This window comes from Dendropsophus ebraccatus, chromosome 5 (genome assembly GCF_027789765.1).
Source record: "Dendropsophus ebraccatus isolate aDenEbr1 chromosome 5, aDenEbr1.pat, whole genome shotgun sequence".
Taxonomy (NCBI): domain Eukaryota; kingdom Metazoa; phylum Chordata; class Amphibia; order Anura; family Hylidae; genus Dendropsophus; species Dendropsophus ebraccatus.
Genome location: NC_091458.1, coordinates 135,239,837 through 135,266,744, shown reverse-complemented (window position 1 = coordinate 135,266,744; position 26,908 = coordinate 135,239,837). Strand labels below are relative to the sequence as shown.

The 26,908-nt window shown below is 42.1% G+C and overlaps 1 protein-coding gene and 1 long non-coding RNA gene across 6 annotated transcripts in view; one reads left to right on the top strand and one right to left on the bottom strand.

The window, feature by feature from the left end:
- Positions 1–25,665, bottom strand: LOC138793055 (uncharacterized). Of its 2 annotated transcripts, none has more exons than XR_011363204.1 (3): positions 25,616–25,665; positions 14,953–15,087; positions 1–586 (listed from the first exon to the last, which is right to left on the bottom strand). It is a non-coding gene; the product is annotated as an uncharacterized lncRNA (long non-coding RNA). The 2 variants fall into 2 exon arrangements; XR_011363203.1 differs by having other exon boundaries at positions 25,602–25,658.
- The window catches only part of SPOCD1 (SPOC domain containing 1), a 75,821-nt gene continuing 74,268 nt past the window's right edge, over positions 25,356–26,908 (top strand). For 2 of the 4 annotated variants that reach the window (XR_011363202.1, XM_069971326.1), the window contains exon 1: positions 25,357–25,496. The gene's annotated coding sequence lies outside the window, so the exon portion shown is untranslated. Of the gene's footprint in view, positions 25,497–26,908 lie in introns of all 4 variants that reach the window. The other 2 variants (XM_069971328.1, XM_069971327.1) reach the window with 2 other exon arrangements.

Genomic DNA, 26,908 nt, shown 5'->3' with positions numbered 1-26,908 from the left:
TATTGTAACTTTAGGCATTACTGTATATTCAGTTGCTATGTTCTTCTTCTTGCCTAACCACCTCCATGATTTGTTCTTTTAGGTCAAACACTAAAATAAGAAATGTGATTTGAGTGACTTTGACTGTGGAATGAATGTTGGTGGCAGATGGCTGGTTGAAGAATTTCAGACACTGCTGATCACACTAAATATTCTCCAGAGAGTTTCCAAAGAGTGTTACGTGGCTGAAAAACACCTTGCTAGTGCGGGAGGTCAGAGCAAAATGGCTCAAACTGACAGGAATGTGACAGCAACTCAAATGCTATTTAAAACCTTGGAGTACAGAAGCGTCCTCCGAACATCCAGTATGTCAGGCCTTGAAAGTGATGACTACAGGAGCTGAAGACGATCCGTGCTCCTTTCTTGTCAGGAACACATTTAAAAATGGCTCGGCTATTCCCAATACCTGCAGAGCCATGTAGATAGTAAGGTCCTAACATGGTGCGAGGGATCCATCATGCCTTGTGTCCAATGCTTCAGGTGTCCGAACGCAGCCTTGGATAGACTTATTTGGTTGCAGAAGGCCATCTTTTCTGGTTGTTACAATCTATAATATGGCAAAAAATAAGTCACACTCCATTAGTCAATGCAATGCAAAAATCTGTTTCCTTTATAAGCAGAGACGAAAAATATCTATGCATACAGAAGTCGTGTATGACTGTCGGCTATTCAGAGGAGACTGTAAGTTAGTAGAGATGAGCGAATATGATTCGATCGAGTAGGTATTCAATCAAATATTGCGGTATTCGAAAGATTCGAATTCAATCGAGTAGTGTGATGAATATGCGGGAAACATTTGAAAGCCCTCCCATCGCAGTTGGCGCTCTTTTAAATCCAATCACCACGCAAGGAGGCCGTGAGGGACCCTGGGAGTACGCACGCAGCGCAAAAACGGCGTCTACCCTCATTGGATGGTTGAACCACATGACCTCGAATATTTAATAATTAACTTTCGACTCTTGACCGCAGATGCGCTTTCAACCTAGCCAGGGAGAGATCTTGCAGCAGGGAGAGATAGGTTTTAGTAGCGTTTTGGTTAGGCAGGCTTACTACAGAACCCAAAAGTCCTTTTCAGGGCTAAGATCCAGCGAAAAAGGTCATCTCTGAATCCAAAGCACTTCTCAGTGCTAAGAAAGAGGTGATATAACAGCAGCAGCAGCAGGCGTATTCATTCCAGTACCCTGTGTGTACAAGTGACTTATAGTGTCCCTGGTTTAGCCCACTAAGGGCACGTAAACGCTACACATATTGTGCCAGTTGCCGAGTAAAAGGCACGTGATACCTATTGTGCCAGTTGCCCAGTAAAAGACACGTGATACCTATTGTGCCAGTTGCCCAGTAAAAGGCACGTGCTGCAGTCTAGCGTTTGTACAGCGTAATGCGTGATACCCGCAAATAACGTGTATGTAACGCTGCGCACGAAATACGAAGGAAATGTGTGAACATTGCGGTAAACTTTCGTAAAGCGTTCGCAAATATTTTTCCTTTGCAACTGCGGAGAGTGGCATTATACTGCGATTTTGGGGTGTTGGGTGCACCCAGGCAGGCTCCCCCTGATGTCATAGAGTCATTCCGGAGGTGTTGGCATCGTTTAGGGAGGTTTCATGGGGGACTTGGTGACCTCCAAGTGGTTGAATTTTGATTTTCAAGTGCCTCGAATTTTTTACCCATACACTATAATGGGATCGAGTATTCGTTCGAATAGTCGAATATCGGTGCCTATTTGATTCGAATTCTTGAAAGTCGAATATTTCACTACTCATCTCTATAAATCAGGTCTTCATGGTACATTAAAGGCCCTATTAAACAAAGCAATTATTGGCCGATATCAGCCAATAATCGCTTCGTGTAATAAAAGGCAACAATTAGCCGACATGCACGATGTCAGCTGATCGTTGTCTTTCAACAGGCTGAAAGGCTAACGATCAGCTGTCATCTCTCCGTGTAACAGGAGCGGCTGCAGCAGACCACTGCTGTCTCCTATGCCTATGTCTCCCGCGGCCACCCGCCTCTTAACCCCTCCTCCTCACTCGCTGTCGGTACGTGCGATAGCGCCAGCAGCAGGCCGGGAACGAGGACCAAGTGAGTGCTGATCTAAAAGGTCGCCACTCACTTGCTCTCCACATCACAATGTGTAATAGGGGCTTAAGGGTCCTTTTACACACACACATATCTGACTGATTTATCTGACAGATTTTTGAAGCCAAAGCAAGGAACAGACTATAAACAGGGAACATGTCTTTAAGGAAAGACTAAGATTTCTCTTTTCAAATCCATACAGCACCACACAGACAAACCATACTAAGACTGGTTAATTTAAAACTTTTTTTTTCCCATCTGGAGTACTCCTTTAAGAACTTACTAAATCGGTCATGTGCCAAACCGCTGACACTGTTAGATCACTGTTAGGCCTCAGAGACACATGGCGGCCTTCATATATCTGTCTGTGCTTCCATAACGTAAACATTTTTTTAGTCTTCTGTGTAAAGTGTCAAAGAGGCGTTCCCAAGCCCCTGAAGTGCGGCAGGCTGAATTGTCTCCCATCCCTATAGCTGCTTGATTGACATTCCGCTCGAAGCAGAGTCAGCATAACACTGTTTTGAAGATGCTCAGACACAGAACCTTACTATTGCCCTTTTCCCTAGCTTCTATCTAGAGATGAGCGAACCTGGAGCATGCTCAAGTCGATTTGAACCCAAACTTTCGGCATTTGATTAGCGGTGGCTGCTGAAGTTGGATAAAGCCCTAAGGCTCTGTGGAAAACATGGATATAGTCATTGGCTGTTTCCATGTTTTCCAGACAACTTTAGAGCTTTATCCAAGTTCAGCAGCCCCAGCTAATTAAATGCCGAATGTTAGTGTTCGGATGGACTCGAACCCGAACCCGGTTCGCTCATCTCTACTTCCATCACATTGGCTTCACAAACTGATCGATAGCCGACAGGGCCACTGTAACAAGAACCAATGATATTAATTCATCAGCGGTATATATGTAAGAATATAGTTTTTGTTAAGCATAGAAATGTAAGCATACAAATGTAGCGATGCCCTGATGTGCAGATATTCTTATGGACAGGTAAATTAATAATTAAAGTTGGGTGGTAAAAACATTTAAGCTAATAAAAAAACTAAAATATTTTAATACAATTGCCCAGCAGAGGGCAGAGTTGGTCATAAATACAGTAAAACTAATAATCCAGCACACACTTGTCCAATATTGTATTCTGTATACCCAGCAAACTGTGGTCCTCCTTGCCAATCTTCAGACACTTGTAGGGATTGCCCAGCCAGGACATTTGGCAATGCCCGGGGAGGGGGTGGGTGAAAACTATTGCATCCACTTACCACCCTGGCACCAGTGCTGCCGCTGTTACGGTCTTCAGCATCTGACTTCCTGGGTTCTGAAATGTGACGTGTCGAGCTGCTCAGTCAGTGGCACAGGCGGGAGGTAAGTGAATGTGCAGTGTCCCAGAACAGAGTATTTATTTGTCACTTTATCTCTGCACCTTTATTGTAGCCAGTTCTGTTCTGGAAAGCTATGGTCCACTGCAAACTGTGTGTATTGTGTCACCTCTCTCAGTATGCAGGTCTGCTATTCCATTCATTCCTTGTATGCATGTTCAGTTATCAGTGCCTAAGGGTATTATGTCGCCCCCCAGTGTTCAAGTATGGTACTTCTTATGTATATTTGGTCCTATATGTCCTAATGGTGTGATGATGCAATGGCTGGATGTCACGTGACTGCCCCTGCTTCCATGGTAACCCCAATGGCCATCGAGCTTTGGCTGAGGATACCAAGTGACTTCCTCTCTGCCTCAGTCTTGTCTTCCACCTTCAAGGGGACAGGTTGTGTGTGTGATCTCTCTCCCCTGTCAGGAGAGAGATACGTGTGCTCTGCTGCTCCAGTTCCACAAGAAGTGTTCCTGGCTGTGTTCTATTCTCAAGTTCTCAAGATTCTCATCCTAACCACAAGATCTGGGTGCCGTTCTTAAGTCATTCCTCTCATCATTTCTCTAAATCATTAACAGCAAGTATTCATCTCAGTTTCATTCCGCCCAGCATCTAAACGTCAGTCTCACTACTACTCCCATCATTCAGTACGCTATCATCACAGCCTATTGCAGCATCACCCATTGCTCTGCCTTATCCAAGTCTGCCTTATACCCGGTTGCATCTGGAGAGACTGTTGCTACTAGTTACCACCGTTATAATAAGTATACAGATACCGTTGTTTCTGAACCTTGGCATTGGTGTAATTATTGGTGCCCTGACTAAGGACAACGAAGAATTGCTCGGGCTCCGCATGGTCAGGTTCCTGCTGGTTGGCTGCATCCCCTCGTGCTATAAGGCTGGGTTCACACTACGTATATTTGAGGCTGTATAGCAACCAAAACCAGGAGTGGATTGAAAATACAGAAAGGATCTGTTCACACAATGTTGAAATTGAGTAAATGGCCGCCATTTATTGGCAAATATTTGCTGTTATTTTAAAACAACGGCTGTTATATTGAAATAATGGCCGTTATTTACTGTTATATGGCGGCCATCCACTCAATTTCAACATTGTGTGAACAGATCCTTTCTGGGTTTTCAATCCACTCCTGGTTTTGGTTGCTATGAGGACCTGACATGAGGACCAAATACAGCGTGAAATATACATAGTGTGAACCCAGCCTAACCGTGACCTAACATCGTGCAGGCAGCTGCCCGGGATCCTACCCGGTACTACCATCCACCACTACTCTCAGTGGAGTGCCCAGCGCAAATGTAATTGTTTTTGCCCTCCCTGAGCATAGCTAAAAAAAAGAAAGGAGTCTTGGTCAGATAACCCCTTTAATGGGGTATTCCCATCTGGCCAATTTATGACCTTGCTACAGGATAGGGCATAACTAAGAGATTGCAGGGGTCCGACTGTTGGGGCTTCACATAATTTTCAGTAAGTGGCCCCCAAAATCTTGGCGCATTTGTGCCATTGTTGTGTTCATTCTCTATGGAGCCTCTGAATGGAGCGGAGGTGTGAAAGAACGGCCTGCTGCTCCATTCAGTGGGAATTTTTTAGGACCCTTTAGTTGGACCCCAGCAATCTCTTACGCCCTATCTTGTGGATAATGCCACATGTGTTAACCACGATATGGGAGCGCACCCTGAAAGTATTTAAAATTAAATTTTTTGCTACCCATTTAGATATTCTACGTGCAAGTGGAACCATGTTTTTGTGTACACTAAAAAGATGGATGCGTTTTTTTATAATGTCAATGATAAACGAATACAAACAGATGCACACAATTGCATCCGTTTTTTCCCTCATTAAATGCACATGTTAAACGGCTGCAAAAACCAGCAACAGTGTGAGCACAGCCTAATTTATACTTCAATGAGAAAACGCCAGGAAAGCTGCAAAAAAGCAGGAAAAACTGCTGAAGGTTTCTGGGCTTCTTTTTAAGCTCAAACAAACACCATGCAAAACTTGTTCAGCCATAGGCAGGACAGTAAGACACTAAGCTTGAAAAGGCACATGCTCACTCACCAATGTTCATTATGATTCTCTAGTTTCTAAGCAATTATCTTAATAAACAGTAGAGATGAGCATTTGATTACCGGTGGCTGAATAAGTTGGATGCAGCCCTAGGGAGTTCTGGAAAATATGGATACATCCTATGGCCTATGGCTGTATCCATGTCTTCCAGGCATTCTTAGGCCTGCATCCAACTTCTTCAAATCAAAAGTTGCATGCTTGGGTTTAGATGAACCTGAGCATGCTGGAGGTTCGCTCATTATAGAGTCTCTATCAGTCAATGATGCAAAGAGGTTGTAAAGATCCATTGTACAAATCAGTTGTAATGCTGTAAAATTAAATATCCCTGGCAAAACCACAGGGATCGCGAGAAGTGGGACACGTCTGCTACCACTCCATTCTACCAAGTAGCCATAACCAGGGAAAAGTGCAAAAGTTTCCATAGTTGGAGTGTGGGATAATAATTTTTTATATATCAGGTGGTTAAACCTGTTCCTAGCTCCTCTGAATGACAAAGCTTCTCTATTCTTGGGAGAAGGAAATGAGCAGGGATTCGTTGGGAAACCTCCTGAACAAATATTTAAAAAATAACTGATGGGAGGATTACAGGGGGCAAATCATTTCTATCTACAGTGCACTTAGGGTGCCCTCACACATAGTTTGTTTTGTGGTGATTTTCTGGCCACCACCAAAAATGTGGCACATGATGTTTTTTTCATGTTTTTTTTTGGCGGGGTGTGTGTGTGTGTGTGTGTGTGTGTGTGGGGGGGGGGGGGGGTAAGAGGTGCGCTTTTTCCTTGTGATTTTGGGTTTATGTGGGTATTTTGTTGGTGCTCACTGTGTTTTTTTGGTTTTGACCTGAACTGGTCCCCAGGGGGTTAACCCCTGTTAAAATGGGGGAAGAGGGGTAAGGGGTGACAGTCTTGTTCCAAGATTAAGGAGCTCTGGAATGCCGTTACTGACCAGTCTCCTGACAGTGCTCCTGCCTCATACTCCTTTTATACAATATCATCCCCAGGTCCAAGGAGCTGTACCAATGTGTTGAAGGAGGACAGTGCTGTATCTTCAAATAAAGTTTTGTTCCACTTCAACCTAATAAAGTGGAAGTCTAATCACAACTATAGTTAAAACAGTAGGCCTTTAAAAGTTAGGAAACTTTGCAACTGGTTTCATTTCTCTTTTTAGATCTTTCTCCCCAGTGGGCACTCCCTACTAGGTTCCCAACCACCTTTCTGTGTTATCAGCAGTGGCCGAACTCAAGACTCCCTCCCTCACTGCTCTGCAGGGAGTGATGGTCAAGATTTCAGAGTACAGCTCACCTGCTCGGCCAACTTATCTGCAGTAAACCATCTTCACACTGACAGGTCCCAGCCAGTGAAGCTGTCAGAACAGGACTTGGCATAGCAGAGCTGAACAGAACAGCAGAGTGCAGAGCACAGGAGCACATTGCTGCTGGCAGAAGAGCCAGTGACTGAGAAGGTGCCCTCTACCCAAAGCAGGTAGTGAAAGCAGTCCAGGAGTATGAAGAGGGGTAAGTTTGGCAGCTGAGAATACACATTTAAGGACACAGTCAATTTTAGCCTTTAGGACACGGCCCTATCTTTCAAATCTGACCTGTCTTAGGCTGGTTTCACACAAGGCTGTGTTTTGGAAAACTGCCATTGCAGTTTTTGAGTCAAAACAGGAAGTGGATTTAAAGTAATAGGAAAAATAAAAGGAACACTTATATGTCTCCTTCCTGCTGGATCCACTCCTGGCTGTGGCTCAAAAACTGCAGGAGCAGTTTAAAAAAAACAACAACTTGCTATGTGTGAAACCAGCCCAACCTGATACGTTATTAAGTTTGTGACGCTTTAACAAATCCAAGTGATTCAGAAATGTTTTTTTTTTTTTTTGTGACACATTATGCCTTATATTAACAATAAATTCTGGTCATACAAACGATTATTAGTGGAAAACTACCGAATTTGTAAAAAAAAAAATGTGAATTTTTTTTTTAATTCCTTGCTTCTAAGAAAGATAGCCCATATACATGAGTTAAAACACCAGAATATAATTTTTTTGTTACATCACAAAACAAAATTGAATAAAAAGTCCACTACCAATAAAACGTAAAAATCATGGCACAAAATATGAGTCCTCACACAGATCTATAGATGGAAAAATAAAAGTTACAGGGGTCTAAATATGGTGAGTTTATGCATTTTTATGCAAGTTTGAATCCTTTATAAGTAGCAACCCCCCCCCCCAAAACCTATGTAGATGGCGTATCAGAATAACTGTAACAACCCACAGAAAAAAGTGCTGTAAAGTGCACTGCGTAAAAAGATGCAAAATTATTTTTTTTTTTTCTAAATTTAACTCACAAATATTTTTTCCCAGTTTAATGTTACATTTTATGGTAAAATGAAAGGTGTCAATACAAAGGACAATCGTTTTTGTTTTTTTTTAAACCAAAACCTCAAACAGTTCTATTCATTGAGAAATAAAAGAGTTATGGCTTTTATAAACTAAAAAGGAAAAAAACAAAAGCAAAAAATTTTCCGGTCATAAAAGGATTAACAGGCGTGTCAAGAGTGGTGACAGGTCCTCTACAACAAATCACACCTCAACTAGTGAACATCTTAGAAAGTGACCCTAGGAGCAACAGTCAAAGCACCATCACAGATAACCTAAAAATAAGTATAAAGAGCAAAGTTCAATAAATCAACTGGTTAACTGGGGTAAAAAAAAAACCCTATGCACTGTAAAAGGCACACCTGCCAAGGTGAATAAATCACACAACTTTAATTACCCGATGATGTCCGTTATTATCTTATCTAATTGTATCGAATAATGTCCATCAGGAAATTTACAGAAACTATATCACTGTGCAAGGAACATTTACATGCCCCTTCTATTGGACATCAATCATTCTCCAACAAAGTAAGTGAGCTCAGCGGACAGGCTGCTTTCAAGAGTCAATTGGAAATAAGCAGTAAAATAGATTTAAAGTACCATTGATCATGGAGTGAGGAGATATCTTCAAAATAGGAAAGAATTCACAGTAGACTGCTGATGTATATAGCTGTCCTCCCAGCAGTACAGTGCTCACATGTAGGTTAAAGGGGTACTCCAGCGACAATCCTTTTCTTTTTTAATCAACTGATTTCAGAAAGTGATATAGATTTGTAATTTACTTCTATTTAAAAATCTCCAGTCTTCCAGTACTTATCAGCTGCTGTATGCCCTGCGGGAGGTTGTGTATTCTTTCGAGTCTGACACAGTGCTGCCACCTCTGTCAATGTCAGGAACTGTCCAGAGCAGTAAAGGTTTTCTATGGGGATTTGCTGCTGCTCTGGACAGTTCCTGTCTCGGACAGAGGTGGCAGCAGAGAGCACTGTGTCAGACTGGAAAGAAAACACACGTTCCTGCAGGATATACAGCAGCTGATAAGTATGGGAAGACTTGAGATTTTTTAATACATGTAAATTACAAATCTATATAACTTACTGAAACCAGTTGATTTGAAAGAAAAAGATTTTAGCTGGAAAATGCCTTTAAAAGTGAACGGTCCCTCTGCCGTGCACCATTTTTAATGGGATGCCATTGTATAGCTGGGACACCCAGCAATAATACAGTGTGAACCTAACCTGTTTTCATTAATTATCAACTCTATAGTGCAGACATGTCAAACTCTGTCCCGCAGAGCCATTTTTTTTGGCCCGCCTAAGAAATCTCTGATTACCATGCAGTTGGCCCGCCGAAGTAAATTATTGGCCCGTTCAGAATGTGAAGAAAAGATCCTGTGCTGCCATTGGAGCATGTCCTGAACTGAGCCCGCCTCCCCTGCGCAGCAACTTGGGGGGCTGGCTATAATTTGGGCACTATTGGGAGGGCTGTCTACTATATGAGACTATGGGGAGGGCTGGCTACTATATGGGCACTATTGGGAGGGCTGGCTAATATGAGAGACTACAGGGGAGGGCTGGCTACTATATGGGACACTTGGGGGGCTGGCTACTATTTGGGCACTATTGGGAGGGCTGGCTACTATATGAGACTACAGGGGAGGGCTGGCTAATATGTGAGACTACAGGGGAGGGCTGGCTCCTATATGAGACTATTGGGGAGGGCTGGCAACTATATGAGACTACAGGGGAGGGCTGGCAACTATATGAGACTACAGGGGAGGGCTGGCAACTATATGAGACTACAGGAGAGGGCTGGCTAATATGTGAGACTACAGGGGAGGGCTGGCAACTATATGAGACTATTGGGGGGGCTGGCAACTATATGAGACTACAGGGGAGGGCTGGCAACTATATGAGACTACAGGGGAGGGCTGGCAACTATATGAGACTATTGGGGAGGGCTGGCTACTATATGGGACACTTGGGGGGCTGGTTACTATTTGGGCACTTTTGGGAAGGCTGGCTACTCTATGAGACTACAGGGAGGGCTGGCTAGTATAAAAGAGATTATTGGGGAGGGCTGGCTACTTTATAAGAGAATATGGGGAGGACTGGCTACTATATGATACTGTTGGGGAGGGCTGGCTTCTATATGGGACACTTGGGGGGCTGACTACTATTTGGCCACTATTGGGAGGGCTGGCTAATGTGTAGGGCAGTTTTGGTTGGGTTGGCTACTACATGAGGCAATATTTGGTGGTTGGCTATTACATGAATTGGGGTTTAATCATGTCATAGCAATTTATCATGTCATTTATTATAGTGCACAGGGCTGGGAGACGCACACCACTGACAGCGCCAGGAACACTGCACGCTACTCTGCGCTTTAATAATTATCAAGGTTGGCCCGTGGCTTTGTTAAATTTTTTAAATTTTGGCCCACTGTGTATTTGAGTTTGACACCCCTGCTATAGTGGTATTTGTATTCTATCTCTTTGTGAGCATGAACTTTTTATCGCTTGTCTCTATGGTTGCTCCAATTGTTACATTTACTTTTTGGATCCTCCCCTATGAAATCCTGCAGTAGCCAGCTTTCCCTTTAACTTTTACTTAAACTGTCATGGAATGATCAAACAAGAGGATACTGAATGTATGGGAACTTTGATGCAGAACCCGTCTTTCAGCGAGCTCTTAATTTAATGAGAAATAGTCACAGATGGCTCCTGTAGGTTTTGGAAGAAAAGAAAAGCAATTATATTTAGAGATAAATGTAAATTCTAATGCAATCTGAGTCCATATTTTCTTACCATGGCAAGCGGGGCTTACTGTCAGGATGATGTATTATTGTGTCTATTTGTCTGTTAGAAGGAATTTGGAGTTTAAAGGCTTTTTTAATGAAATCTCAAAAAATTCCCATCACCTGACCAATAGCTGCTGAAGGCTGAACGACAGGAGAAAACATACAGATACTAGCATATCAATCCAATGCAATATCCTACCAATAACTAGTGAAAAGCTTAAAAAATAGACAAAAAGACTGGAAGAATCCCCGAAAATAAGGCATCCTCCTAAAATAAGACACCCCAACTAGTCTACCAAGTAGCCCAAAGTAAGGCATTTCTCCGAAAGTTCGGCACCCCCACCCTGAAAGTAAGGCACCCCCATCCTGAAAGTAAGGCTGTCCACCACCAACCGCCGCCGCTCACCCCCTCCCTCCCTGTGATTGTCCCATGCTGCACCCATCCCTCCCTGTGCCGTTTACATCAATCCCTTCCTCCTGGTGCCACTCACATCCCTCCCCGTGCTGCTCACATCCCTTCCCGTGCTGCTCACATCCCTTCCCGTGCTGCTCACATCCCTCCCCGTGCTGTTCACATCAATCCCCGTGCCGGTCACCTCTCGCCCTCCCAGTGCCGCTCACAAATCTTCCTCCCCATGCTGCGCACTTCTTTCCCTCCTGGTGCCGCTTACCAATCCCCTTCCCTCCCCGTGCCGCTCACCAATCTCCCTCCCCGTGCCGCTTACCTCTCTCCCTCCTGGTGCCGCTCACCTCTCTCCGGGTGCCGCTAACCAATCTCGCTCCCAACCTGTGCCGCTCAGCTCTCTCCCTGCCAGTGGCGCTCACCAATCTTCCTCCCTGTGCCACTCACCTCTCTCCCACCCGGTGCCGCTCACCAATCTCCCTCCCAATCCGTGCCGCTCACCTCTTTCTGCCGGTGGCACTCACCAATCTCCCTCCCTGTGCCGCTCACCTCTCTCCTTCCCAAAGCCGCTCACCAATCTCCTTTCCCCCTTGTGCCGCTCACCTCTCTCCCTCCCGGTGGTGCTCACCAATCTCCCTCCCTGTGCTGTTTACCTCTCTCCCTCCCAGTGCCGCTCACCAATCTTCCTGCACGTGCCGCGCACCTCTCTCCCTCCCGGTGGCGCTCACTAATCTCCCTCCCAACCCGTGCCGTTTACCTCTCTCCCTGCCGGTGGCGCTCACCACTCTCCCTCCCTGTGCCGCTCACATCTCTCCCACCCATTGCCGCTCACCAATCTTCCTCCCCGTGCAGCTCACCTCTGCCTCCCTCCCAGTGCCGCACACCAATCTCCGTCCCCAAGCTTTTCTGGTGCCGTTCCCCCCAAAAAAACATGCCCAGAAAATAAGACAGAGAGTCTCTTTGGGAAAGAAAATGAATATAAGGCACTGTCTTATTTTTGGGGAAACACGGTATGTTTGCCAAATATTCAAAAAGTTATTCCAGGTCAAAGTAAGACAGTGTGACTGGCGCTGCTCTCTGGTCACATGAGTGGGGTGAACTACAAAACTGAAAGTATTCATCAACCACCTTAATTCACGTACAACCGCCTCTGGATGACAGAATGATGCTTTAAAAGACTGGGTTCACACTGCACTGCGTTTTTGCAGTCCGTTTAAAGGATCAGTTTTTAAATGGTTACTTTTAAAGCAAATGTACCACTGGTACATGTTTTTTTACATAAATAGACAGGCGCCAGCACGTTGATGCTGTTGCCACTGCCCTTTTTTGAACTGCCACCCAATTCCCATGCACGGCATCGATATTACTGAGCACAGGCCGGGCATGACGCACTGGAGGCGGCCAGCTGACCCCCAGTGTGACGACCTCCTTCCCCCTCTGTGACGCAGCTCCATTAATTTTAATGGAAAAGCGTCACAGAGGGGAGGGGGTTTCGTCACACTGGGGGTCAGCTGGCCGCCTTCAGTGCTTCATGCTCGGCCATTGCTCAGTAATAGACTTGGAAAGGGTCAATTCATATTAAAAAACAAAAAAACAATGTACTGGTGGGACATTCGCATTCATGTACAGAAAAACATGGTCAACCTTGTTTTTGTGAATGCTAAAAAAAAAAAAAAAAAGATCCGTTTTGATCATTTTTTTATATTAGAGAAGTCAATGAAAAAACGGATGGCACACAATTTTTTCCCTATCAAACTGATATGTTAAACAGACTGCAAAAAGGCAGTGTGAACCCAGCCTTACCCATATAGCACCCCAATATCCCAATATTTCATAACACAATATGCTGCCACCACCTATACCTATATAGATTAGGCAATGGGGCCTATTATAGATAGTTCAATATTTCCTTAGCACCAACTAGTCTCACTAAACAGCAAATGGTTACCCTTTCCCTTTAGAAGCCTGCATCCCATAAGACTACAAGGACACAACTTATTAATTTTTCAATTTACTACACAATAGAGCCAGGCAATACAAAACAGAATTGCCGGATAAAAAGATGCATACACATACAATGTAAGATACAAATAAAAGGGATAAAAAAAGACAGAATAAAAGCTAACTGAGGTACAGCAGTGACAGTCTGACTGCCTCTCCATATGAAGTATAGATTCCCCAAAGACTGACAAAGTTCCATACTTTTTCTGACATTATAAATCTAATTTTAACCTCTAATTTACTGTCTGGTGATGTCACTCAGAGGAGGCTGGCCACATATTAGTGAAGTACACTTCTCTCTCTATTAGACTAAGCGATTTTTAACAATTATCGACTAACGATAAAATATCACAAACAAGATTGTTTATTGTTAAACTGAAATCGTTCACCATATCACACAGAACAATAGTCGTTAGTTACGATCATTACTACCATCATTTACTCCATCTGATCCCAGCAAAAGAAGGAACGATGTGCAATTACACTAAAGGATTAGTGAACAAATGTGGAATTACAGCGAACGATTATCGAACGATTGGTGATGATTTTGGGGTCAGGTCTAAATCAACGACCAACGACGGCCAAACGATTTTCCGCATCATTGCCTGCAATTACACAGGACGATTATCGTTCAAATTAAAATAATATAACGATTTTCCGCATGATAATCATCCCGTTTAATAGGGCCCTTACACTGTCATGCAAAGACCCCACAAAAATTACAAAAATTGTGGAACGGAAGCTACAAAATATAAAAATCTTTAAACTTCAAACCGGTGGAGTAGGGCAGCTGAGGGTAGTAGTGCCTTTGGGGACTGGGTGCATTCGGCCCCCCCTCTCCAAATGCTTTCACAATGCGGTTCTCCTGAATCGGCTGTAAAAATTACAGCTGGTTCAGGAGTACTGAGGTAATCAGCTCTGTCCCTATTCCACTGTATGGGTCAGTTCACACTGAGCAAAAGCGGCGGAATTTCAAGCGGAATCCGCCCCTATTTTCCACCCAAAATTTAGCAGCAGAGCAATTTCCCATTGATTTCAATGGGATTTCTGCTCCACTGTTCACACAGCGCAATTGCGCAGATTATTCCGCCGCAAATGGGCTTGCTATTCAAACAATTGATATGTCAATTTTTGGGCGGATTCCGCTAGATGGGTCCCATAGAAAATCAATGGAGATTTTATTTTACGTTCGTTGATTTCTCAGCGCAGATTCAGCTGCAATTTCGCGCAAATAAAGTATGCCATGATTTCCGTCAGGAAACTTTACTCTTCAATTCCCACTTTTGCTCAGTGTGAACAGGCCCTATCAGCACATGTGTACCTCATAGAGCTAGAGTGGCCTCCTCCAAGATGTGCTGTCCTACTCTGTGGTAAGTCTGTCCATAACATGGCCGACATGGAGGAGCATGTGACCATGCCCTGCTCCCCCAGTATCCTCCATAGGTATATACAGGCTCAGTAGAGGACACTGGGGGCAAGACATGGTCACATGCTCCTCCATGTCGGCCATCTTATGGACAGAATCAACACAGAGCAGAACAGCACAGCCTGGAGAAGGGGAGTCTGATGAGGTACACAGGGAGCTGCTGTCAGTATATACAGTGAGTACACTTACTAACACTGTACACTGAACTATTTTACTATAAAGTGGCCAACCCCTATAATGATAGATAAAAATGTTTCCTGTTTGACGCTTTTCTTCATTGTCTCATTGTGTAATACTGGTGCAGCAGGAGGAGGAGGGTTTGGCAATAGTCAATGACATAAACAACCAGCCATATTATAAATGAAAGCCACTCACTGAACAGTTTGGGACAAGCGCTTAGTTTTAGCTGTCACGCTCCGCTTTTAATTTCATCTCGGCTAATTGGAAAAGTCTTACTTCATCATACAAGCTTCAATGTAGATGTCAGAACGATGGCGGCTTGTTGCAGCACTAGAAAGAGGAGAAATGGAGGTTACCTTCTCAGAGATCCGCATGACACCTTTTTTTTTTTTTTTCCGGCTTCATTTTTAAAGCCTAAATATACGTCAAGATGATGAGAATTATTGAGGATGAAGTACGCGATGCTTGAAAGAGTTTCTTTTTGCATATGTCAGAATGAAATCACTTTCAAAGCTATGGGAGATTTGCATACACTGCTCTGTAGGATTTACCTTTCAAAGCTCTACTCCCAGGAGATGGAGCGAGAGAGAGAGGATTGTTCTAATTTCAAAACCTTATCAAGGACAAGGGCATACAGTGGGAAACAAGGACACCCTGCTGAATTTCCCTGGCTAATTAATTCCTGCCTTGTTAAATCCCCCTCTTATTGGTGTTTAAGCAGATGCTGCTTTAATTGTAAAAATAGATTGGAATTTTATTTTCTTAAAGGTTGTTAAAGGTCTGTTACTGTTGTGGATCGAGCTCGGCGTTGTTGAGCGATGGAACAAGTGGAAGCGCTTGCTAATAAAGAAACAACGTTGATGGATTTTGTCACGTGTCAGTGGGATCTTGTTAACGTACTAGAGTACAGAGGATGTCTAGTCGCTTCAACTTTAATTTGTCCGTTTGGTCAGCTGTGATGGTGTGCCATTACTATTTTATGTAAATGACAGGTTCATGCAAAAAAAAAAAAAAAAAAAAAAAAAGGTGTCTTATTTCTGTTAACCACCAGGATTCATTTCAGAAAACAGAGATCAAACGGAAATTTAGTATTTTTTGTCCTGAAATGCTGCGCGGATTGTTTCAATAAGAACAGTAAATTTAAAGGGAACCTGTCACCAAGACAATGCTTCCTAATCTGTTAAAATATTATAGAGCAGGAAGAGCTGAGCAGATTGATATATATATCCCCACATCAAAAGTCCTTGGCACTACTTATAATCGCTAGTGGACCAGGTAGTCAGGTGTGCATAGTGGCCAACAAACTGGAGCATGCTACGGGTGATGCACAGATATACAAAAAGAGTCCAAATAATAGTCAATCTGAAGAAAAACAGGATCTGGCAAGCATCGATGTAGTAAAAGTAAATGGTTTCTTTATTCACCAAACAGGTAACAGGGCTGTGAAAAAGTGTGATCAATGCAAAACAGCTGTTGCCTGATTATATTCGTCCACTCCATGTTACCTGTTTGGTGAATAAAGAAACCTTTTACTAGTGCTACATCGGTGCGTGCCAGATCCTGTTTTTCTTCAGATTGACTATTATATTGATATATATCTTTATGGGAAAAGATTCAGTATAACTTGTAAAATGTTGATTGAAACCCCTGCTCATTCTGTGTTTAGGAGTCCAGTGGGCGGAGTCACACAGTGGACTGGACTCTTTAGTAGAGATGAGCGAACCGGGTTCGGGTTCGAGTCAATCCGAACCAGAACGTTCGGTATTTGATTAGCGGGGGCTGCTGAACTTGGATAAAACTCTAAGGTTGTCTGGAAAACATGGATACAGCCAATGACTATATCCATGATTTCCACATAGCCTTAGGGCTTTATCCAAGTTCAGCAGCCACCGCTAATCAAATGCCGAATGATCGGGTTCGGATGGACTCGAACCTGAACCCGGTTCGCTCATCTCTACTCTTTAGCATAGAAACATCAAGGATTTAAGTCAATAAATTATAAGTTTTACCGAATCTTTTCCCATAAAGATACATATCAATCTGCTCAGCTCCTCCTGCTCTATAACATGATGCCGATAGCTTAGGTAGCATTTTCATGGTGACAGATTGCCTTTAAGGTCACCAGTTGGCCACCAGTGGGTCTGCACTTTAACAAGCACTTGTTCCACATTTCTTAAGCATCAGTCATAGTTAAGCAAGTTATTTCTCTGCATTACAGCAAATGTGCATTTTCCATTTCAGGAAGTTAAAGCATGGATAACCTACTTTATGCGAACCCTTCAAAGTCAGAGGATCGTGAATGCCACAGTCCACTGGGCTTGTTTGACAAATTTAAGGTGGAATTTCCTCCCGATGCCATGTGTCTTCCTGATCCTGATCTACACTTCAATTCGGGATTGGAGTCTTCTTCTACCTTGGCGACTGAATGTACCATAGCTAGCCCATATCCCAATGATGTCAATAAGCCGATGCAGAATAAAAGCATCTTAATCAAGATGCGGAAAATGGTGGACATGGTCTCTCCTGCCAGGAACGTGAACCATTTTTTTAACATGCCTTTTTTCATTTAAAGGCTAACTCCAGGTATATGTAAAAAAATCATAGAGGCCAGGAGGTGGTGGAAACATAATAACTTCTCCCACTCCCAAGTAACAAGTTGATTGTAATTCCTGCTCATTCTGGGTTAAGGAGTCCAGTGGGCGGTATCACTCAATAGACTGGGCTCTTTAATTACAAGTTATACTGAATCGCTTCCCATAAAGATATATCAGTCTGCTCAGCTCTTCCTGCTCTATAACACGATGCCAATAGGTTTTCATGGTGATGGGTTCCCTTTAACACCATCCTTATGACTAGGGAGAACACAGCTGCAGTATAATAAATTATAGGATTATACATACATTGCTATAAGAAATTGTAGTTTTGTTTTTAAGCGAAAATACATGTGACTAGAGATTAGTGCAACTGGAGCATGCTTGAGTCTGATCGTTCAGCATTTGGCCTATGGCTGTATCCATGTTTTCCAGAACTTCCTAGGGCTGCACCCAACTTCCTCAGCCACTGGCATTCAAGTGCTGAACAATTGGACTCGAGCATGCCTCGCCGAGTTTCTCCTTAAAGGAATTGTGTCATTACAAAATGGCCTATTGTTTGAATGTTTTTAGGTTAAAGATATTTTTAACCCCTTGACAACCCAAGGGCTTGGGAAGGGGTGTTCAGAGGGGGGTCAAGCAGTGCAGGAACGCAGCTACTATGGGGCTAATTAGCCATTTAAATGCAGCTGTCAAAACTGACAACTGCATTTGAATGGTCTTTGTCGCCTATCATTGCTGGTCTAGTGTGTGGGGGGGGGGGGTGACTGCTTGTTGCTGGGCTGGGGCTCTGCGCTGCAGTGGTGCTGATCCTGGCTTGACACTTCATTGCTCTTAGCTCCAGCAGCCCAGAGTAATGCATCACCGATCTAATGGATCTATGCAGTATGTATATATTACATAGATCTCAATGAGTGTAGATTTCAGTGTAGTCCCAGGTGGACTTTTTGTTACTGTTTAAAAGAAAGAAATAAAAAATCCCCTCCCATAATAAAAGTTTAAATTACCCCCATTTTCCATTTTATAAATAAAAATAAAAAATGCAAATAAAAAGTGATCAAAAAGTCGTATATACGCAAGCAAGGTACCGATAGAGAGAACAGATCATGGCACAAAAAATGAGACCTCACCCGGCCTATAGAGCAAAGTATAAAAGTGTTATAAGAATGGGAATCGAGTAATTTTAATTTTTTTTTTTTAAAAAAAGGTTTTCATTTTTAATAGCCATCAAATAAAATAAAAGTTATATAAGTTGCCTATCGTTGTAATCGTACTGACTTGAGGAACATACATAACGTCAGTTTTACCATAGGACAAAATGCCTTAACACGAGCCCCTCCCCACGAATGAAATAAATAGCGTTTTTATTCTAATTTCACCATGGAAATAATTTTTTCCCGGTTTTGCTGCATATTTATGGTAAAATTAAGCCTGTCATTGCAAAGTATAATTGGTTTCACAAAAAACAAGGGATCATGTGGGTCTGTAGGTGAAAAAATACAAGTGCTATAGATTTTTAAACATGACGAGGAAAAAACTAAAGTGCAAAATTAAAATTTGGCCTGTCATGAAAGGGTTAAGAATTTTTTGATGACATATTTTCAAAATTTCCATTTTTCTATCTACAGTGGTACCTTGGATTATGGGCATAATTTGTTCCGAGACCGTGCTTGTAATCCAAATTCACTCTTAAACCAAAGCAAATTTTCCCATAAGAAATTATAGAAATGCAGACGATTGGTTCCACACCCCAAAAATAATGATTTATTATTCTGAATAACATGTGAAAAAATTATACAAACATTCAGAAACCGCAGAGTATGTGATATTATAAGTTACTCTACAGTAATGGAGAGGATGGGAAACACAAGGGCTGACAGAGACTGCAGGAAGCAGGAAGGAATGAGCAGGGCAGATGTGGCCACATACATGCAGCACTCTCTGTCCGGGGAGAGAGGGGTTACAGCTATGAAGAGATTACCTCCACAGTCCTGTCCCCTGATGCAAGCCCCAGCCTGAAGTGGATCTGCCATGATTTGGGAGATGAGGAAGACTTCCTGGGTCAGAGTACAGGGCTGTAGACCCCGCTATGCAGACCATGCCCCTCCCCCACTCCCCCTCCCACCCAGTACAGGGAGCTCTTAAACCAAAGCAATGCTATTAAACCAAGTCACAATTTTGAAAAACTGTGAGCTCTTAAACCAAGTTACTCTTAAACCAAGGTACCACTGTATATCATAAAATAATCCTGAGATCTTGCAGTTTTCATTCTCATAACTGGGGCTAAAACTAAGCTGAGACTTCCTGTTGTGTTTGTAGTGATAACAGGAGGCTGCTGTAAAGTGATCTGTACAGCATTGCAGCGTCATGTGACAGTAGATAGATAGCATTAATACAAGACAACAGCATCTCCCTGTGAAATGACCTTTTCAAAGGTCACAGAGCATGCTCGATGATGTTTTAAAATAATCCCAAGGGGACAGTCTGTCTATTGCCGTCTATGTCCATGAGTCTTATTGTAAAGCATGTCACTTAATGTTTTTAAGAACAGCCCAGGCAAAATGGAAGCCCTCATCACAATATACAAAAAGTGAAATAAAAAAAAAATCTTGAATTCTTATCAGTGCTCTAACAAGGAGGAAATTCCCTTGAAATTACGTGACCAAAGGGAAGATGGGAGACCTTTGTTCTTCAATGTGATAACCACAGCTGATATATAAGAGGTATTTGGCATCATGTTACACTAGAGAATTAGAAGATTATTTTTTAGTGGGACAACCACTTTTCTAATTAAAACCCACACATGTTGTATTACTGTATGTAATACTATGAAACCTCTTTGGGATGACCACACAAAGATAAGGGTTAAAAAAAGAAGAAGAAAATCTGGTATAGTTCGAGGAGTTCTTTTATATAGAATTCCTATTTAAATGACAATCCTGTTGAAAGGAAAAACTGGTCTTACACTGAATATTCCAGAAATACACTGCTTATCCTGATGGACAAGAAATAATATATAAAAAGATTATCGGCTCAGAGAGGTGATGGTTACAGGATTATTGCTTATGAGAATGACTGTGTGAAGAGTGAAATTAATAACTCTTACTCCAACTCCGCCACTATAAATACTCCAGGAGGCACATAAAAGAAGTCATTTTATCTTATTCTCTACCAGGACGGCAGAGAAAACAGGTACAATGATAACGTGTGTAAAATACTCTATATTAATATGCCCACACAAATACAGGATATTTTTCCATATATGAAAATGGATCACAATTCAAATGTTGCATGGATATAAGTGAATTCCAAATAGTTATTATATACACTAAAGGCCAGATTTATCAAAGGAGTATGGAGCAATCACCCATGATAAACAATGAAAAACTAAAGCTAGAATCTGATTGGTCCGCTGTACTTTTCCTCTTGTTAGTGGCCAATTGAAAGGAGAAAATAAAAATTTGTAAGCAGGCAGCTGGGAACATAATGAACAAGCTCTACTTATCTCTCCCCATGCCCCCAAGTGCCACGCCACAGGCCGCAGGATCCCCGTTAGAACTCATTTTCCCAAATTCTGGTGTTATCTTGACTTGGGGGAAAATACCCGACCCAGCTGATAGATCCCAAACTCAGCCTATCAGTGACTGAAGCAGCATCCTGTCTTAGTCACTGATTGGCTGAGAGGGCAATCAATCATCTGAGTTGTGACGTTAGTGGAGCAGGAGATCCCCAAGCCTGGCGGAAGTCCTGAAGTGGTGAGACAGCACAGCGGAGGCACCGGGAGAGGTAAGCCTGCTTGAAAATCTTTAATATGTGATAAAGCATAACTATAAGGGGTGCAGAGGTAGCAGTGACATTTTAGAGCCCCATAATTGTAATAGACTCAGCCACATAACATATATAGCTATAGATAGTTAGCTAAGAAATAGCTATTATAAATGGCTGATGGAAACAGATTTTGCATTTGGGCCAGGATCTGCATTTGTCTTTTTGTTTTGTTTGTGCGTTTTTGCAGTCTGTTTAATGCATCCGTTTTGAAACGTGGTCAACCACGTTTGTGTGTACGCTAAAAAAAAAAAAGCCTCTGTTTTCATTCGTTTTTTTTTTTTTATATAATAGAAGTCAATGAAAAAAAAGGATCCAAACAGCAATCTAACGACGGCATTAACGAAAAAAATTGTAATTTTGGTTAATTTTCTATACATTTTTTCTATGGCGTTAATCAGACGGGATAATTAATGTAACGGGTTAATAGACGGGGTCATTATGGATGCGGCGATTTTTATTTTTAAGGGATTCATTATAATGGGGGAATGTGAAAATTTATTTATTTCGTGTGTGTTTTTTTTTTAACCTTTTTATTTTGTCCCCATACATATAATACATTACAGCACATGATGTTGTGCTAACACTTCTTTGCTCTGCGGAAAAACACGTTATCATCCGGAAAACTGATTTTATCGCCTCCAAATCTGACAGTATTTACTAATGACGGACTAAAAGGCTGTCCTAAACCTCTATGTACACCTGTGGATTGTCTGTGCAGGTGATGACAGCTGTCTCTCCTGTACAACGGTCCCGCAGGTTACAGTGGCTTCATATTACAAGATTTCTAGTATATAATGCCCTACCCTGGGCCTTTTAGATGAGTGCCTGATACGAGGAGTGCTCCAATAGTGCTACTCAGTATTTGTTTAACCCCTTCATGTCAGCAATACGGCTATATACCTTCCTACTTCCAATGCCTTGTATAATTTCCTGGAGTGAAGGGGTTTTAATGTATGCTGGGCCGTTTCAGTGTGATAAGCACTGCACACATTGGGGGAGATTTATCAAACATGGTGTAAAGTGAAACTGGCTCAGTTGCCCCTAGCAACCAATCAGATTCCACCTTTCATTTTCCAAAGAGTCTGTGAGGAATGAAAGGTGGAATCTGATTGGTTGCTAGGGGTGACTGAGCCAGTTTCACTTTACACCATGTTTGATAAATCTCCATTATGTCCCAGGAGCCGGAGATGATTCTTTCAGATCAACTGGTGTCAGAAAGTTCTATAGATTTGTAATTTGCTTCTATTTAAAAATCTCATGGTTTCCAGTACTTATCAGCTGATGTATGTCCTGCAGAAAGTGGTGTATTCTTTCCAGTCTGACACAGTGTTCTTTGTGGCCACATCTGTCTGTGGAAGGAACTGTTCAGAGCAGCAGAGGTTTTCTGCTTTTTTTAAAATATTTTATTAAAGACACAGCAGATGATAAACACTGAAAGACTTGAGATTTTTAAACAGAAATAAATTAGAAATCTATTTAAAAAAAAAAATAGACGGAAATCCCCTTTAAGAGGGTTAGTAACAGAGCAGTTCCTGTCACGGACTGATCAGGACAGTGTGACTGCTGGGGATCCTGATCACTTTCCCTGACAGGCGGTGGAAAAATACTTACCTCCGTCCTATTGGTGAACCCAATAAAATCAATGCAGCCCCTTCACAGAGGGGAGTGGATATTGTCAAACTGGGGGGCATAGGGATGAGCTGGGCTGGGCCGCTGCTCAGGAAAAGACTGGTGCCGAGTGTGGAAACCGAACGGCGTTTCAAAAACAGGTTAAAAAAAAGTACATTCACTTTGAAGAGGGCATACCTACGTATCTGCTCAGGGACAGGTACAGGACCTGTTAATTTCAATAGGCCATATGTAAATGCTTGTCACTCTGCGAGCGTACAGGGGTTTTTCTGTGTCAAAATCTGTATATGCCTGGACAATGAGCCCAATGCACTCACTAGGTGACTATACTCAGCCCATTGAAATCAATGGGGCCCATACCTGCCTGTGCACAGATACATCGGTATTCCAATACAGCCAAGGAGGGATAAGCTGGATCAAGGGAAGATTGGCCATGGTTATTAATAGGATAGAGATAGTGGTTTTGTATATATATACTCTTTGGCTAAAATATACATTTTATTTATCTCCTGTATTCATATGTATCTATACTTTACTCTATTTCTTATCATCTATCTATGATCACATATCCATCACTGATCATCTATCATCACATATCCATCACTGATCACTTATGATCACATATCCATCACTGATCTATCTATGATCACATATCCATCATTGATCTATGATCACATATCCATCACTGATCTATGATCACTTATCAATCACTGATCTATGATCACATATCCATCACTGATCGTCAATCTATGATCACATATCCTTCACAGATTATCTATGATCACATATCCTTCACAGATTATCTATGATCACATATCCATCACAGATCATCTATGATCACATATCCATCACTGATCATCTATGATCACATATCCATCACTGATCGTGGATCTATGATCACATATCCATCACATATCATCTATGATCACACACCCATCTATTTCCTATTATCTATGATCACATATCCATCACTGATCATCTATCTATGATCACATATCCATCACTGATCTATGATCACATATCCATCCATTTCCTATCATCTATCTATGATCACATATCCATCCATTTCCTATCATCTATCTATGATCACATATCCATTTCCTATCATCTATCTATGATCACATATCCATCCATTTCCTATCATCTATCTATGATCACATATCCACCATTTCCTATAATCTATGATCACATATCCATCACAGATCATCTATGATCACATATCCACCATTTCCCATCATCTATGACCACATATCCACCATTTCCTATCATCTATGACCACATATCCACCATTTCCTATCATCTATCATCACATATCCACCATTTCCTATCATCTATCATCACATATCCACCATTTCCTATCATCTATCATCACATATCCACCATTTCCCATAATCTATGACCACATATCCACCATTTCCTATCATCTATGATTACATGTCCACCATTTCCTATCATCTATCTATGATCACATATCCACCATTTCCTATCATCTATGATCACTTATCCACCATTTCCTATCATCTATGATCACATGTCCACCATTTCCTATCATCTATGATCACTTATCCACCATTTCCTATCATCTATGATCACATGTCCACCATTTCCTATCATCTATCTATGATCACATATCCACCATTTCCCATCATCTATGATCACATGTCCACCATTTCCTATCATCTATCTATGATCACATATCCACCATTTCCTATCATGTATCTATGATCACATATCCACCATTACCTATCATCTATGATCACATATCCACCATTTCCCATCATCTATGACCACATATCCACCATTTCCTATCATCTATCATCACATATCCACCATTTCCTATCATCTATCATCACATATCCACCATTTCCTATCATCTATCATCACATATCCACCATTTCCTATCACCTATGACCACATATCCACCATTTCCCATAATCTATGACCACATATCCACCATTTCCTATCATCTATGATTACATGTCCACCATTTCCTATCATCTATCTATGATCACATATCCACCATTTCCTATCATCTATGATCACTTATCCACCATTTCCTATCATCTATGATCACATGTCCACCATTTCCTATCATCTATGATCACTTATCCACCATTTCCTATCATCTATGATCACATGTCCACCATTTCCTATCATCTATCTATGATCACATATCCACCATTTCCCATCATCTATGATCACATGTCCACCATTTCCTATCATCTATCTATGATCACATATCCACCATTTCCTATCATGTATCTATGATCACATATCCACCATTACCTATCATCTATGATCACATATCCACCATTTCCTATCACCTATGATCACATATCCACCATTACCTATCATCTATGATCACATATGCACCATTTCCTATCATCTATGACCACATATCCACCATTTCCCATCATCTATGATCACATATGCACCATTTCCCATCATCTATGATGACATGTCTATCCTTCCGTGTCTGTCAGCCTGCCCCGTGTCCTCTCTATCACCCTCACACAGCGGGCAGATCACCCCCGGCGGCAGAGCGCGCCATCCCGGCCATTGTGACCCCGTGCGCCTCCCCTCACACGTCTCTCTGCTTCTCCTATTGGTCGCAGTGATTGGTCGCTCTGTGAGGGCGGGGCCGACACCCGGCCAGTCACCGCTCATACAGGACACTACGGGGTGTAAGGGGTAAGTATGGCGGTTCCTGGTCCAGTAAATGGGCACAGTAGTATGGTATATAGATATATATAGATGGCGGCCACGGAGGGGGTGAATACTGAAGTTACTATTCACATCTGCGGCCACACCATACTGTTGTCAGTGCTGTCCGTTTCGTCCTGGCGACCATCTAACCACGTGACATAAGGAGCAGTTACCAATCCCTGTCCACGTGACCTATGAGGAGCTGGCGACAAGGAGCAGCAATCCCTGTGCTGTACACTGGGGGCGCCACCTGTCTCCTGGCCTAGAGCTCTGTGATCCTATATGTGTAATGACAGGATCTCTGCCATTGGCAGCTCAGGTGGACATGGGTCCATGTGTATTGTATATATACATGTCTCCGTACACATGTCCCATAATGTTGCATACCGCTCATCCTGTTTTTTTCTCAATGGAATTAAATGGGAAAAATAACCAAATCTGCAATAAATCCGCAGTGTTGGAGATTATTATGTGCAGTGCACGAAAATCTACAACCGCTCACTTTTATTGCCATGCTGCAGACATTTTTAAAAAATAATCCTTTTCTCCTTGAATTTTTTTTTTTTTTTTTTTGATGAAGCCTTATGATTTTGTAGGAAAAATTGTACTTTTATTGGGTTTTCTTTTTATTCATTTTGTCTATAATATATTGCACCAAATAAAAAAATAAATAAATGAGAGTTCACTTGTTCTAATGGTGGCCATAGGCAAATGAGACCAGTTTTTGTTTAATGGTGCGTTTACACAGACAGATTATCTGACATATTTTTGCAGCCAAAGCCGGGAACAAACTATAAACAGAAAACTAGTCATAAAGAAAAGACTGAGATTTCTACTCTTTTCAAATCCATTCCTGGCTTTGGCTTCAGAAATCTGTCAGATAAATCTCTCTGTGTAAATGAAGGACCCTGGGTGTATCAGGTGTAGTGATCAAGAGATATCATGTTAAAGTCATCTTGTGGGACTTATAGAAGTATAGATTATTTAGGATAGAAATGAAAAAAAGCACTTGTCCAACAAAAAACTAGCCGTCATATGAGGATGTTGACAGGAAAATTATGACTCTTGGAAGGTGATGATATAAAAAAGGAAGAAAATTGTTTGGTCATTAAAGAGATATGGTCCTTTTACACAGAACAATTATTGTTCGAAATATCACGATAACGATCACATTTGAGAGATAATCGGCTTGTGTAAACACAGAACAATCAAACGACCAGCGAGAAATCGTTCATCTTGGTTATTCAACATGTTCTCAAAATTTACAGATCGCTTCACCCTATGCCTGGGTTCATACTGAGGAATTCACTTGGATAATATCAGCGGAATTCCGCAGTATGTCCGGGCGCACGGCCGCGCGCCTTTCCACCGGCTCCATAGACACCATTCTATGGGCC